Raw genomic sequence first — 15,538 nt, forward strand, 5'->3', positions numbered from 1 at the left:
ATGGCCTTCTTTCTTGACAGCTGCTGCTTTGAAATTTTCACAGAGATCTGTCCCTCCAGGGGACTGGGATCAGGAGGCATGCTTGTGATGAAAGTGAAGAACTGGGCACTTTGCTTTATTGGATGGCATTGGCCCATTGATCAAGCCTGTGGAGATCCTCTGCAGAGCCTTCTGACCCTCTGGCAGATCAACACTCTCCTCCCATTTGGTGTCATCTGCAAACTGACTGAAGGTGCTCTTGATGCCCTTGTTCAGGTCATCAATAAAGATATTAAACAGAACTGGCTTCAACACTGAGCCCTGGGGAGACCTACTAGTGACTGGCTGTCAGCTGGATGTAACTCCATTCATCAACACTCTGGGCCCAGAGGTGCCATCCAGTCAATTTTTATCCAGCAAAGAGTGCACTCATCCAAGACATGGGGTGTTCTCCAGGAGAATACTGCGGGTCACAGAATCAAAGGTTTTACTGAAGTCCAGGTAGACCACACCCACTGCCTTTCCCTCATTTACTAGTCAGGAATATAGCATGCTACAAAAGAAGCATGGTGTACTTTCTTCAGAAATACCTTACTTTGCTCTTTTGTTGCTTTTTAATACTTCCTTCCTCTTCCAATAAAAAGAAAATAAAAAGGGAGAGAGATCTTCGTTTTTCAAGTTTACAGCAAGTGAATCTTTTCAACTGGAAACCTTCAACAATGGCAAAAAAACCTTCAAGAATGTATGGAAGACATACAAGTAACCAGTCACAATATTTATTTCCAGAAGATTTAGCCAATGTAATGCTGTAGATCTTTCAAAAGTTAATGTCCTTCTTGGGCTACTGCATAGCAGACATTGCAACTTTTCTGTGCTACTAAGTCATTCCCAGGTATTTCCTCATATCAATGTGCATCAATGGTTCTCACATGCAATGATAACTCAAGGGAATATAAAAATTTCAGAGAAGCTTACCAGACCATTTTAATATAAAAAACATTGTCCTTTAGGAAAAGAGATATTTTTAAAAACAATTTTTCAATTGTAAGTGCTTTCAACTTCATAATGTGCATATCTGCTGGTAGATATCATGGGGGCAGGTTATAAAGAAGCAATGACATTACAAAGATGCAGAACTTCAATGTCTCTTTGCAATTTGGATGCACTTGCACTTCTTTAACAAGTCTCTGTGTTGGGTTTTGGTGGGGTTTTATGTTTGTTTTTTGTTTGATTGGTTGGGTTGGGGTTTTGTTTGGTTTTTTGTTTGTGTTTTGTAGCAGCCTGAACTGCTGCTAGTAAAGTCCAAGGTAAAGAAGCAGAAACGGCCTTTGCATAATATCCACAGATGTTTTAATTCAGCTGTGTGGTAAGATGTTCAGAGTTCCCCCAGCACACACATGTCTCAGCTCTAACTGCCCCATCCGGAGGGGTGGTGGGGTGAACCTGGTCTCCAGGCAGTACAAAGATGAGGGCCAATCAGGGAGTAGGGAGGAAGTGGCTCAGGGACATAGGAACAGACATAGGAACAGGGAAAGGAGAAACAATGGAGTCTAACAGCTTTTTGAGGGAAGCTTCTTGTGTCTCCCTAAACCAGGGAAATGACCCCCAGGGTCTCCATAATTCCCCCTTTTGATATTATTAAGAAAACTTCTCTGAAGGATCAACTGAATCAACACAAAATGACAAAAACAATCAAAAGTGCCTATATGACAATTTTCAAAATGCTAACAATTCTGAGTCCCCAGTGTCCAAATAGATTTTCTTAGAACCGGCAGGATGGATGCAGGGTTTTTTAGTAGGTTTTATCAGGAAATCGTGTCAGGAGAAGGTTATTTCAGCAGGGACTGGTTCTCTGTCACCTGTGGCAGTGTTGTTGGCTGTGATTTTCTCTTACAAGGTAGTGTAGGTGGTGGTGTGTCTGCTGGAAACTCTAAATAGAAATCATTAACTTTTAAGAAAAAGATGGTTCCTTTAGAGAAACTTTCTTTTCTTCCCAATCACCTTCCCTCTGGTATTACAAAGGAACTCTGGGGGAAGGGATTAGTGGAACGAGGCCATGGAAAGGGGGAAAAGGTGGTAGGAATTTGTGGGAACATAAAGAAGGGGCAATAGGACAATGGAAAGGAAAAGGAGAAAGTGGGAGGGGGGCAGGGAGGCCACAGGAATTGAGGAAGTGGGACTTATCAGATGGGAAGGTTCTTTCATTATGGAGGTGGAGTCTTGGATGGAGGATGTCTCATCGGTGTTCTGTGCTCTTCCTGCTTTTAGGCTGTCACTGGGACTTGGTTGTTGATTTTGGGTTTTATTTCCTTGGTAGGAGTGTGAAGGACTTCATGACACTTTGCAGGTTTGCAGTTTGGTGCATGTTTACTACCTTGCACTGGAACTGCACACTGTCACATTGGCTGCCTGGGGGCCTTTTCTTCCCTGTATTATATTAAATTCCACAATTTTTCCATCTCCTAGACTGTGGAGGTATTTCCTGGGGTTATGCTTTTTTATAGCAGTCTGATGAACAAGCACATTTTTTTGTTATCATGCCAGGTGATGAAACCGCATGTTTTTTACATTGAACCATTTCACTGTTCCCAAAACGTTCATGGCAAGGACCTTTTTACTTTTGCCAGCGGGTTTGTGTTTGTGTTGCTGGTGTTGGGACACGTTGTTGGTGTTGGTGATAATACCATCCTCCTTGACACAAGGAGAAGGGAACCACTGGCAGTGTTCCTTTATGAAGAATGTCAACACCACTCTCTTCTGGAAAAGCAAGCTTCTCCTCTTGGTGACCCTAACCCTATATTTTGTGGAAAGCTAAGACAGTGTACCCAATGGCTGGTGTTCGTTCTCTCTCATGCTGGCACTTTATCTCGTTGTGCTAGTGCCATTTCAGCAGCTTGCATTGATCAATAAAGTATGGTTGCTATTCCTGTATTTCAGCAGTTGTAAATGCCAAATGAAAAATTTGACTACATGAAAATTCAATGTTTTGACAGTTGCTTTTTTCCAGTGGAAGTCTGAGTGTGCTCTTTGAAAGTTATTTTAATATATCATTAGCACCCAATTGTATTTCTTCAGTTATTCAAGGTTGTTTTGTGGTTATTACAGCAAGTTCACCCTTACTCCAGAAGGGAAGTCGGTGTACTGCAAAACTACAGGCAATCACAGAATATTTTTTCCTTGCAGAAGTGCTTCACGGACCAGTTTCCACCAAAATATCCAGCACGTGGTTGACAACAAGCTCTAAATGAGATAGCATGGACACTGGAAGTGACCCAGCTCCGACCATTAATTGAAAAGCAGGTTTATGTATCTTTGCTATATTTTGGCATGCTTCCGGTTCCATCTTAAATCTTTGCCACAACCAATATGAGCATAGACCTACATATTTTGAAGAAGAATCTTAAATTGTGGAGAACAGTTTGGTCACATGAATCTTTGTTTCTGCCCCATAAAAGCACATCTTTGATGACATAAAAGAAAAATATAAACATATTCCTACAAAGATCACACAACAATCAGGTAATTGAAGCTAAAAGCTAGGCACTTAGCAAAATACTCCAAAGCAATTATTTAAGAAGTACCTTTAAAAAAGTACTCAGGGTTTTTTAGCCAAATTTTTTATTGTATTCTAGCTGAAAGAGTTATGGCCCTAGAATAAAATTCTATAAGGCTCCTTTTAGGGGAAAAAGAAAAACAAAAGGGATAAATCCCAACCTTGTTATTGTGACTGCTTCCCTCTAATAACCTTCAACACCTATGGAACTCTGATACATAATTTACAACCTACAGACTTCTTTTTGAGCTAAAATTAGAGGTCTTTTAGCAGGAAGCTGTAGCTGGATATTCAAGTTCTTACTGAACTGGAAAGAATCACTAGACACATAACCAGCCCTATCCTCAGTGACCCTCCCCCCCACCATGTCCTTCAGATACCCATGGATAAAAGGTTGGGTTTACAAATAGCAGAGAAACAACTGAGCCCAACCTACTTGCAACAAAATAATTAACTCCACTTGACTAAGCCCTTTTTCTTGAAATACCTCTAACATATGAATATTCAGCAGATTTATGTAAAAGCTTAGTTTTAAGTGGTAACAAAACAACAGATACTTTTATCTAGACTGACTAAAACAAAATTTTGAATTAGAATATTTTTAATATAACAAGAAATGCTATTTAACTAATTTATTCTTTGCTTTACAGAAACATTCTGACTTCCCTTTAAAGTATATGGGACATCACACCAGATTATTTTCCAATCTGAAATTACAAGACTCGATGAAACAGGGTTTTATATGTTGTTTTTACCCTGAAACCTGAGAGTATTACTTGGTATGTTAAAAAAAGAAGCCAACCAATGATTATTTTGTGGGACCAAACCAACACCACTATACACATGAAGTGGTGTAGAAATATCTGAATTTATTGGCTTCAGTGTTCTTTCATAAAACCTGAGGACTACATCACAGCGGATGTTTTTGGATTCTCCTAGTGAACCACTGACTCTTTCATTTTGCTGTGCACCAGCTGAAGAGCAAGATGTAACTTCTGAGTATGTCCTGCTAGGATTTTCTTCATCCTTGAATGACACATCTTTTCCCCTTCTCACCAGTAAGTAGGATGTAGGGGTAATTCAAATGGGAAAAGAGAGAATGGTGTGTGGAAAAGAATATAATATATTTGAAAAACAGTAATGGAGAGCTTTAAATTAAAATAGAAAATATAGACATATCACCATTCTATATAAGCTCCAATACTATACAAAAATTTTAATCTGGTATATACAAAATCTTCACTGTACAAAAATCTTAGTCTGGTAGTGATTACAGCTTTTTTCGTGGTGGCCAGACCCAATGTGAACCACACCTAAGATATCTACATGGTCTCACAGTTTGCCCTTTGTACCTAGACAAAGGTACAATATATTTTCATGCTCTCTTTAACCAGACTCAAGGATGAAGATAAGTTCACAGCTTGTTTGCCTCCAATCTATAAATGTAAAACATCATGTCAGCCTCCCATCTAATAAGCTAAAGGACCAAGTATATATATAAACTAGAAAATCCTTTTCACCAAAACACAACCAAAATATTTTTGTAATTTCTTATATTCTGCATTAATTTATTGCAAATCCCAGTGGCTTTTCATCTCCATACTCATTAAGCATCTTTTGATGCATGTGAGTGTGCAGACTTGTGTATACAGAGGAAAAGTGGAAAAATATAGTCTCATATTTAAAAACATGGGTGTTTAAACCCACCTGTTGTATGCTGGGTTGGTTCAGTTAGAAATTTTAATAAATGTTAGTTAAGTCGGTCCTCTGTACCCCTATTTTCCCCCACAATGGTTCGCTCCAAGTCACTTACCACAGGAGCTCTTACATGTCAATCTTGTAGCCACTCCCTGATTCTTCTTAAAAGTTCTGTATCAATCACCCCACATTTGCATTCCTATTTGTCCCAGAATGTGCTCTGTCCCTCTCTTATGTTCCCATAGGTTGCTGTGATCCACAGCACTCCCCTGTCACTCCCCTGTCACTCCCCTGTTGTCTGTCCCTATTGGGCGAGGGGGATTTCCACCCCTATCCGCCCACCCCCTATTTAACCCAATGCTTTCATTGTCCATTGGCCATTTTGCCCTGTGCTGTGCCAGGAGCGGTCGCTCCAGCCATCGCTGCAACCACACGGGAAATAAAATCTCTCAGGCCTGCAGACAACATGTGCCTTCTCTTGTCCCTTTGCTTCCTCTCAGCGTAAGGCTACGAAAGCTGTGTACCCACGCCAGAGCGCTCCGCACCAGCAGTGAGGCGAACACCTCAGCCCTGGAGCGTCCGTGCACGTGGCAGCCGCAGTCTTACAAAAGGCAGCGCTAGCCGGGCTTCCCAGCTGCCCGAGGCCACAGGGAACAAAAGCCCCACCCACCTGATTGAATCATATAGCCCCAGAAATGGACAGAGTTACTTTTATGAAAAAAATCCACAAAATGTCTAAAGCATAACTTTGAATCAGTTAATATGGTGTCACTTTTACCCCTGATTTTGCATTTAATAAAATCAAATTGATTAATAAAAGGAAGCAATATATGTTGCCTTATTTTTGTATAAAACTTTGGAAAAAAAAAAGAAACAGGAACTCAATCTGCAAGAAGAATATTCCGCCATTTCCTTATCATTTGATTAACAAGTTAAGGTCTTTTGGAGTCTTAATTACAGAACTATCTCCAGGAGCTTTTTTCCTCTTAAGATATCAACAGATATTTATTATTTAATTTGAATTGTTGTCCATGTATTTATGTTGTGGTAAAAGCTACATTAATATGTCTCTTTTCACAGATACACACATTTTCAAACAGATGATCTAAATGAAGGTGATATGCCTTCCAGCAAGCTGTTTGCATTTATCAATGTCATGCCAATACTTTCAATGCATTTTAACACTATTTTTCAGGTGCCAGTTGCAGTTTGCCATTTATACTATAGAACAGAAGATATAAAATGCTGAAAACAGAAGACAAGAGCATTTCCTAGCATCTGATGCTCTTAAAAGGAGCGTTTTTAACCAGACTGTTAACATGCATTTTGAATAATCATTTGGAATGGGAAAAGGAAGGAAAAAAAAAAAAAAAGTAAGGTTACTTTGGTTTGAGTTAAATGGATCATAGCATAAACTAAAAGTTTAATACCTCTGGATAAGGTTCTCTTCCCAACCCTTCAGGTTCACTGAATGCCCTGCCTGGGAATTAAACAGATCAGTATTTCTTATCTCATGTACATGTCTATGTTTACATGGATGTAATTATGTGTATATATATATATATATATATATGTATGTATATATATATATATAGTCATGGTTTGACACTGGCACAATGCCAGCACCCCCATGAAAATGTACTTTCCCAAATAAATGCTGTGAGATGTTATCAGAAACAGAGCAGGCCCAAAATTAATAACAAAGAAAAAGACTTTATTAAAACTACTACTGCTATAAAAGACATACACACTAAATCCAGGATGAAGACCCTCTAAAACACTCCTCCTCCCACCCAATTCCAACAAAAACCACAGTGAGACATCACCCGGGATTCCTGATCAAGTTGCCACTCTTCAGATAATCAATACTCAGTCCATCAAGGGAGAGAGGAGTCTCTCTTGCACCACAGACCCTCCAGGAAACACAGTTGTCACCTCCTGTGTTTCCATGTCACACATGGCAACCGCCCGGAGAAAATCTGCCAGTGCTCTCACCACCATGCATGGACAGACTGCTCATAGGGCTCCTTTAAGGATGCTTTGCCAAGGACCAAAAGAGACAACAGTTCAGCTTCTCATCTTGGGACTACAGTCCCCCCCATTTTTCCCTGGAGCCAAGGGTCCAAGAACAGAGATCATCTTCTTCCTGAAGACAGAGGGCATCACTATTCCCTCCTCAGCTTTCCTCTGTTCTTGCCATTCCTGTGCTGGTGGTTGCTGAAACAGGTCTCCTTGGGTCACCACTGCATCCCCCTAAAATGCAGTCTCTATTGCAGGAGAATTTGGTTCAGTCTATGGCTAACAAGAAAAGTCCAGCCAAAAGCTACTTCATCATCTCCTCCCACCTAAATATTTCTTCTTCTAACATCTCAGGTCCCGGACTGTCTCTCTTCCACTATAAATCGAGGAGGAGTAATATTTTACAAAGCCTTCATTTCCCAGGATAGGGTTAAAAGTTCAGACTCCCCAGATGGCTGAAATCTCTGCCCAGAACTCTCGACTCCCACACTGGGCATCTTCCCCCCCGCCCCTTCTCCTTCTCCTCTGCCAGCAAATTTCCAGGTGCTGTCAGGCTCTCTGTCTCTTTCCCTCTGGGGTGGGGGAACAAAGGCATCTCCGTTTCTCTCCACCCTTCCGTCCGCAGGATCTGGCCCGGTTCCAGTCCTTCAGCCCCTCAGCCTACCTGGACCAGGCCGCATGGCTTCCCCTCCCCCACCCAGCCCATGGCCGGGCAGGGGAGAGTCTGCACTGCACTCTCCGACGACCGGAACCAAAGAGACAGTTCCCCTGGGAGTTCTTGCTTTTAACCCCCTGTGTTCTCAGAGGCGTGTCCATGCCTTCAGTGGTCACTCCAGGTGCCAATATCCAAACCTGACCACTGATTGGTTTGATCCAACTTCCTGAAAAAATTCACTTCCATGTCAAACCATTACAATATATATATGCATAAACAACTTTCTTATTTACTGAAGAACAGAAAATTGTTTTTTCAAAACAATCAAGAAACAAAATTACACCCTGTATCATATAATTTTTATATCTTAGCCATAATTTTTTATATATCACACTTAGTGCCCTAAACAGTACCTGTGAGTTGACCTTTTTGCTCAGCTCAGGCAAGATAAAGCTGGAAATAGCATTTATACATTTTTCTTTCATTTCATATGTTCAGGATATTTATAAAATATACTTTTCCAGAAAATTTGGGAAAGCATTAATATTCACTTTTTCATTCAAGTGATATATCTTATTCCCATGTAGGCAACAAATAGTCACATACTAGATAGAAAATGGGAGTTCAATCAGTGGCTTAAGGCAGTACATTCTGCCTTCTATAGACAAAAAAATCTTCCTAAATTGGGCCAGATCCTAGTAGCCCAGTTTCCTGTAATAATCTTGTTGCATGCTGGGTTAGTTCAGTTAGGGGTTTTAATAAATGTTAGTTAGTCAGTTCTATGCACCCCCATTTTCCCCTCACAATGGTTCGCTCCAAGTTGTCTACCATAGGAGCTTTCCCATGTCCATCTTATAGCCACCCCCTGTTCATTCCTGAAAATTCTGTGTCAGTCACCCCATCCCTGCAATCCCATTTGTCCCAGAACACTGTACCCACCTCTGTTATGTTCCCGTAGGCTGCCGTGGTCCACGTCACTCCCCTGTTGCCTGTCCCCATTGGGCAAGGGGGGCTTCCACCCCTGTCTGCTCGCCCCCTATATAACCCCATGCCTCCTTTGTTCAATCGCCATTTTGTCCACCTGCACGCTTGGGGACAGCCGCTCCAGCCACCGCAGCAGCCACACGGGAAATAAACGTTCTCCAGCCACGCAGGAAAGGTGTGCCTTCTCTCGTCCCTTTTGTCTCCTCTCAGTGTACGGCTATGAAAGTGGTAACCCACGCCAGAGGCTCAGTGCTAGAGCCTCTGCACACAGCATCCCCGGTCTCACTGAAAGGCAGTGCCACTAGCCAGGCACCCCAGCTGGCCAAGGCTGGGGTGAGAAGAACAAAAGCTGCATAATCTCTCACTCAGTAAGAAAATATCTAACTAGGCCCAAGACATCATGAAACGGACTCTCAAGTATTTTCAATGAAAAAAAAAATCCAACAAAGCAAATATCTAAAGCAGCACTTAAACTCTATTTTCCACTCTCTCATGCTTTTCAAATACTTGCTATGCCAATAAATGTTTTCTTAATTTTTACTGGAGATTTACTGTAGATGTCTTGCAATGATATAAAAAAATTCAGGGCACTATCAATATAATCAGCTGATTGATTTGAAGATTTCTATTTTTAAAGTTCTGTTACATTCCTATTAGAAAACTCTGTTAAATAAAAAATCCAAAGAAATGAAAAAGAAACTAAACCAAACCAAACAAACCCAAACCACTCCCCAAACCCTCCCAAAAACAACCACCCAAAACCCCCCCCAAAAAAAACCCAAAAAAACCCCACCCAAACAAAAGCAAGTGACAAAAAGATACCTTGAGAAAGAATTGGGGTTTTTTTGTGAACTCAAGAGCTGCTTATTAATATTTTTTAGTACTGTATTCCAGATAAACCATATTCTAGTACTTCTTTGTGCAAGTAAGTAAACCAGTCCCTTATGTTCTTCATAGGCAAAAGAAGAAGATATTAATGCAGAGCAGCAAAATTATGAAAGAACTTAAAATAAGAAAGAGTGGACAAAGAGGAACAATTATTCCCTACAGTAAAATTCTACACTCAGCAATATTTCTGCAATTGCCCAGGTTCCTTGAAAAGAAAGCTGTGCTTGACAATTACATCAACATAGGTAATTCTGGACAGTTGCTTTTCTCTCTGAGAGAAAGGAAAATTCTCAGTATATCTTAGGACATTCAGTGTATTTTACTAAACATGTCAGATACCTAGGATGAAATCCTACCTCATCTTAAGTGAATGGGACCAGTTGAATGCATAGAGCACTATACTTAGCCCTGTAGCTCATTCACTGAAAATTTTTCATGCTTTATGAGTCAGGTGATGGGGACACACATCAACTTGACTTATGCTATTAAACAAGGTAGGATGATGTGTGAGGCAATGTGGGAGGGGTCCCCGCACTCCCCTGGGAGGCGACGTCAGTTTAGAAGGACCTATCAATCACTTGCTGTTACCCACCTCAATTAGTTGTCAATCAGAGTTCAGTGTACTCCCCAGTTCTAGAAAGTTCGTTGCTTCTGTTACCCCCATTGACCCCTGTTGTAAAACCACTCTTCCTCTGTATCCCCATTGGTTTGTTGTATGTCACCCCATCCTGTCTCTTCCCCTTTGCCTGTTCCCCATTGGTTGATTTGTACCCTTCTCCCTCTCCCTTATATACCCAGTCCCACCTTCCCTTGGGGCTCTTGGAGTCTGCTCCCTCCTCGAGTGCTTGCTTCCCCGTCTCCTCTACCCGCTCCCTCGTCTTCCCCACAATAAAGGCTTGTGGATTACAGCTGCCCAGGAGACCTCTCGTCTTTCTTGGTGGAGTTATCTGGGTACCATCGACCCCTCCCTGCGGACCGGTCAGCCGAGGATCTCTCCCCAGACTGACTGGGCACCTGGGCAGCCCCTCGGGGTCATCTTTTTATTACAAGGCAGAGCTTAGGGTTAGGGTTAGGGTTAGGTTTAAGGTGATGAGGTTTATGACCGTGCTGCAGCTGGCAGCCCACATTCAAGGGAAACCATTAGAAGACAACCATCCGGGTGCAATACTCCATAAATGACCTGTTGCACTCCTAGGGCCTTCTGTGAAGTGTCCGACACCTTGTGATAGAAGTAAATTGGGACAGAAGTAAACATGCTTCTCTCTCCTATTGTTTTCAAACACAGGGGCAAAATACACCAGACTTTGTTGAGCAATTTGCGTGTGGGGAGTTTCACTCAATTGAGAATCCAGAAGCTGTCTTGTGGTTTGGCTGGCTAGTTCAAAAAGAAACAACCAATACTCAAAACTTACTTAAAGACATGTGGGACCTTGTCTGCAGCATCTGACCAGTTCAGCAGGAGCCCTATATGGGCCACTTAAAGAAAAATCCTTTAAAACATAGTCTCTTCATTTCCCATTATATCTCAGACTAAGACTGACCTAAAATTCAACAATCTGTGATTTTTTTTCCTCCTTATATTTATTTGCTTTCTTTTTCCTCCCAGTGAAATTGATAGTTTAAGAAAAGAAAAAGGAAAGGAGAGGAGGGGATGGGAAATTTCACTTGCAGATGTGAAAAGAATTGATAAAAGTTCTCCTGTATTGTCCCACCTTCAGAGGACTAATAATGTATCAAGTGAAACACCTTATTCAAAACCAAAATATGGGTAATATAAAACCACTTACTTCAATGTATAATAATGCTAAATGCTGTGTATGCACCTCTCTTCCTGTATGCCTTGTGCTGCTTACTCGCTGCTTTTTTGGGGTTAACATGGGTGAGATTTGCAAACTATTTTATTGCAAAATTAATGAAGATATAATGGTTTCACTTATGAGACTCAGTCTGTTTCCAAGTACAATCTACTGCCAGCTTTAGGGCATAGACATTCTCCTGAGTTATGCTCTAGGGTCATGTTGCATTGAGATTTTCTTCTTCATGGATGCTACTTAACTCGAACAGCTGAGCACCTAAGCATGCATAAGCACATTAACTGACAGTAAAACTATAGCAGAAAACGTGACAGGCTAGGTAGAAAATGTCTTACTACCAACTACTGAATTTATAATAGTGAATTATGAATATGTGCATACTTTTCATTGCTTTTGAACTCAGGCAGATAGATGGAAAATCCTTCTTTTTCAAAAGACACACACACAAACTCAACCAAACAAAAAAAAAAAAAAAAAAAAAAAAGAAACCCCAAAACAACAGAGACCTGAAACAACAAAACACAACCCATCACTGCCCCCACCATTCCCTCCTTCCCTCCACACCCAAGCAATATTCAATACCTCACCTAGGTACTCATTAGCTCTCTTGTTTTCAAAAGGTATCCTTTCAGTGACTGTGGCTGCTCTCTCCTCAACAAGCAGTATTAACTCCTCATCATGCTTTCTGACTGCTAAATATTCATATATTTCTACTGCTAACCATGATTATCTACTGTCTGTGTAATAATGATGTGGTTTTCTGCAACAGAAGGCATATCAGTATTTTAGAGGCAGTAATATGTGAGTGGAATTGAATGGGATGGATCTATTTTTCCTTACTTTCATACCAACTTTTTATTGGGTGATACCAATGATTATGATCATACCAGTGTATCAGAATAGATGGATAATTGCAAGACATGCCTTTTTGATTGGATGCTTCATATAGAAATTCACTTGATGACTCGATACATATTAGTGACAATTCTATGTGTATGTCACATGGTGGAATTTATTATTTTTCATTTTGGAAAATGGATATACTCTATTAATAATAACATTTATCATTACATGTTAGCCCTTCAGGATATAAACTGAGACTCCTGCACTGAATGTAGTGGAAGGGCAGTGTAAGTAGAAAATCAGAGAGGTGGACAGTGCTGGATGACTCAGACAGTTAATTATTTCCTTATTATACTCTGAGCAACTGTTACTGTTTACAATTTTGCCTGAAGTTCAATGGTGTTTTACTAAGGAAATTTCCGTATTTGTTAAGAACTCCATCACACTGGTACTGATATGTTCCTTCCTGATTTAATTCCTCTCCACAGTTCTCCCTATCACTACCATCACAGTCCTTGTGCAGCGACTTCTTTCACATAATTTCTCCACTTCTCATTGGGTCCTAAAAAATATTTTTGTTAATTCCATTCCCACAAGAATATGGGAGCCCACAGCTTTTGGGGCATGGGGGAAGCTAGAAACAGACTTCATACCTTTTTGCCACCAGTACTGGAAGAGCATCTCCACAGATGTTGTAGCTGTAGCACGCCAGCACATTACAGCATCTGCATTATGAAGAGACAGCAGGACAGGACAATCTGCTCTCATCTAGACTCTACCAGACTGAAATCTGAGGTCTGGAGTAGAAGGTTGGTATAAGAGCAGCTCATACAGCATTTATAACCGCAGTAGGCAAGAACCTCTTCTGAAGGACTGAGAGGCAGAGGTATTACAGGAAACAGCTGCCAAACTCTAGCCAACTTTCAGCTGAATCTGCTTCCTATTGGCTGACACAGACCCATAGTTCGACACAATATTTCTGTACCACATCTGTTCCTTAAAGATTTCTAAAGGCTGCTGCTTTCATATGTGGAGAACAGATACAAGGGTAAAGGATAGTACCTTCATGGACCTTAGCTGCAGCAAGATAGTTGCTGAAATACCAGTGCACATGGAGCCATCTCTCCCTCTCAGACAATCCCTTTGTACAATGAAACTTCCATCAGCCATTTCCAGAAATGTTTTGAAAGCATCATTTCCACAAGATCATTTGCCTCAATGCTATTTCCCCTGTGGCTTTAAGTCTAAGAGTCTTTGGTGATCTGTAGACTCTTTCTAATGTTATTGACAGCTTAGGGGGGAAAAACTTCCTATTAATCTCGTCAAAAGAGTATATATTTGGAACTAAAACAGGATGGAAAAGTTTTAGTATTTTGCCTGGCAAGGAAAAATAGTATACCACAACTAGTCCACTGAAGTGCAATGATTAACTGTACTTTTGTGGCAACCTTCCCTTTTAGCTCCTGAAAAGGCCAATAAAACTTCTACACTTGCATGACAACATTGGCAAAAACACATGTGTTTTGCATACGTATATCGCACACAACCTACTATTCTGTATGCATGGCCCTGATCTGGTGAAGTCTGACACAAAGACATCTTTTTTCAAGCAAGTATTGTCATAGATTTCAAAGGGACTATTTCCAGGAGTAAAACTTTGTCATGTGTGTGATGACAGGAACAGAGAACTGGTATGACCATACCATGATCATTTACTGTACAAAATAGACACAAACTGCTCCTTTAGTTGTCACCTCCTGCAATGGAGGCCTCATTCTGCTATGGGCTGAAGTGTGATACACTGGCAAGTGGTCTTTATTAGAAAGGTCATTGACACTGTCAAGCAGCCTTTGAAAGGTGACATTGCACCTAGAAGGTTATCAGGCCAGAGCCATGAAGTCTACAAAAATTTCTCTGTCAATATTGTAAACAGGTAATACATCTGACCTCTTTTTGGACTTAACAAAACACAGATGATTAAAGTTCTTCTGCTCCTCTTTCACCCTTCTGTCATCCATGTATACACTTTCCCCAAGCTTTGTCTTGAAGTACCCTGCAGAAGTAGTGAAGTTGAGAAAGAGCTACTTTAATTTTAAGTACCACAGTAATGAATTCAAGTACACTCATTTATCATAAAGGGCTTCCCCATCTGTCTCTAAAGTATGCTCAAAAATGCTGCGTATTTGATAACATGAATGTTGAGAATTTAACACATTTTAGTTTTGAGCACTCCATTTTGGCTAGCTTTTTGTAAGATTGTACAACTGACTTTTGACTAAAGGAGCAGATTGGGGATGGAGGGGGGAGTGTATGTGGGGAGTGAGAGAGAGTGTGTGTGTGTCTGTGTGTGTGTGTGTGTGTGTGTGTGTGTGTATGTGCGCGCGTGCGCGTGCGTATGTGAATGTGTGTGGTCTCTTCCTAATTTATTTGCACTTCAACCCACCGGGATCAAGCTGCAATCCCTGTAGGCAAAAGAAGATTAGGGAAAGCGACTAACTGTTTTTTCCCAGACAGAGAAGGGAAAGCGACTTCTCAAGTACCGCAAGTTTTTCTGGCCACTGTACAAATTGTTCCTTAGTATGGAGAGTTTCCAAAAAACCTAATTAGCAACTCGCTACAAACATTTCTTTGCATTAGCTAATGATCCGGCTACACTTGTAAGCAAACAGTACCAACATATCTAATCAATGCAGAAAACCAACAGAATGCCTATTAAACATCTGGATGTAATTTTCTAGTTAGACTTAGAACAAAATGAAAACATATGCAGGTTTCTTTGATCTATGCCTCAACAAAGAAACTGTCGATAAAAAAAACACACTGGCCAGTCAATGTGTCATTTTCATAAAGCCCAGTCATTTCTTTTCAAATGTTCCCAGTTTAATTTTTTTGGTTTCCTGCAATCTCTAATTTTACCATACTGTGTGAAGCCAACAGGGATTCCTTGGATCTGATTCTATTTGAGGTTTTACTGCTGCACGATCTGCTACTGACTTGGTTTTTTTTTTTTAATTCAGCTCAGGGATTTTTTAAGGGTGAAGGAATGGGGGAAGTGAATACAGTCATAATGGTAAAATGACCTAGTGCAACTTTTTGAACACTCTT

At 40.7% G+C, this 15,538-nt stretch overlaps 1 long non-coding RNA gene across 1 annotated transcript; it reads left to right on the forward strand.

The window, feature by feature from the left end:
- The first annotated feature begins 3,168 nt into the window (after positions 1–3,168).
- On the forward strand, positions 3,169–5,967 carry LOC128802477 (uncharacterized). Its single transcript, XR_008435455.1, has 3 exons — positions 3,169–3,279; positions 4,183–4,590; positions 5,731–5,967. It is a non-coding gene; the product is annotated as an uncharacterized LOC128802477 (long non-coding RNA).
- Positions 5,968–15,538: the final 9,571 nt, after the last annotated feature.

This window comes from Vidua chalybeata, chromosome Z, assembly GCF_026979565.1.
Source record: "Vidua chalybeata isolate OUT-0048 chromosome Z, bVidCha1 merged haplotype, whole genome shotgun sequence".
Taxonomy (NCBI): domain Eukaryota; kingdom Metazoa; phylum Chordata; class Aves; order Passeriformes; family Viduidae; genus Vidua; species Vidua chalybeata.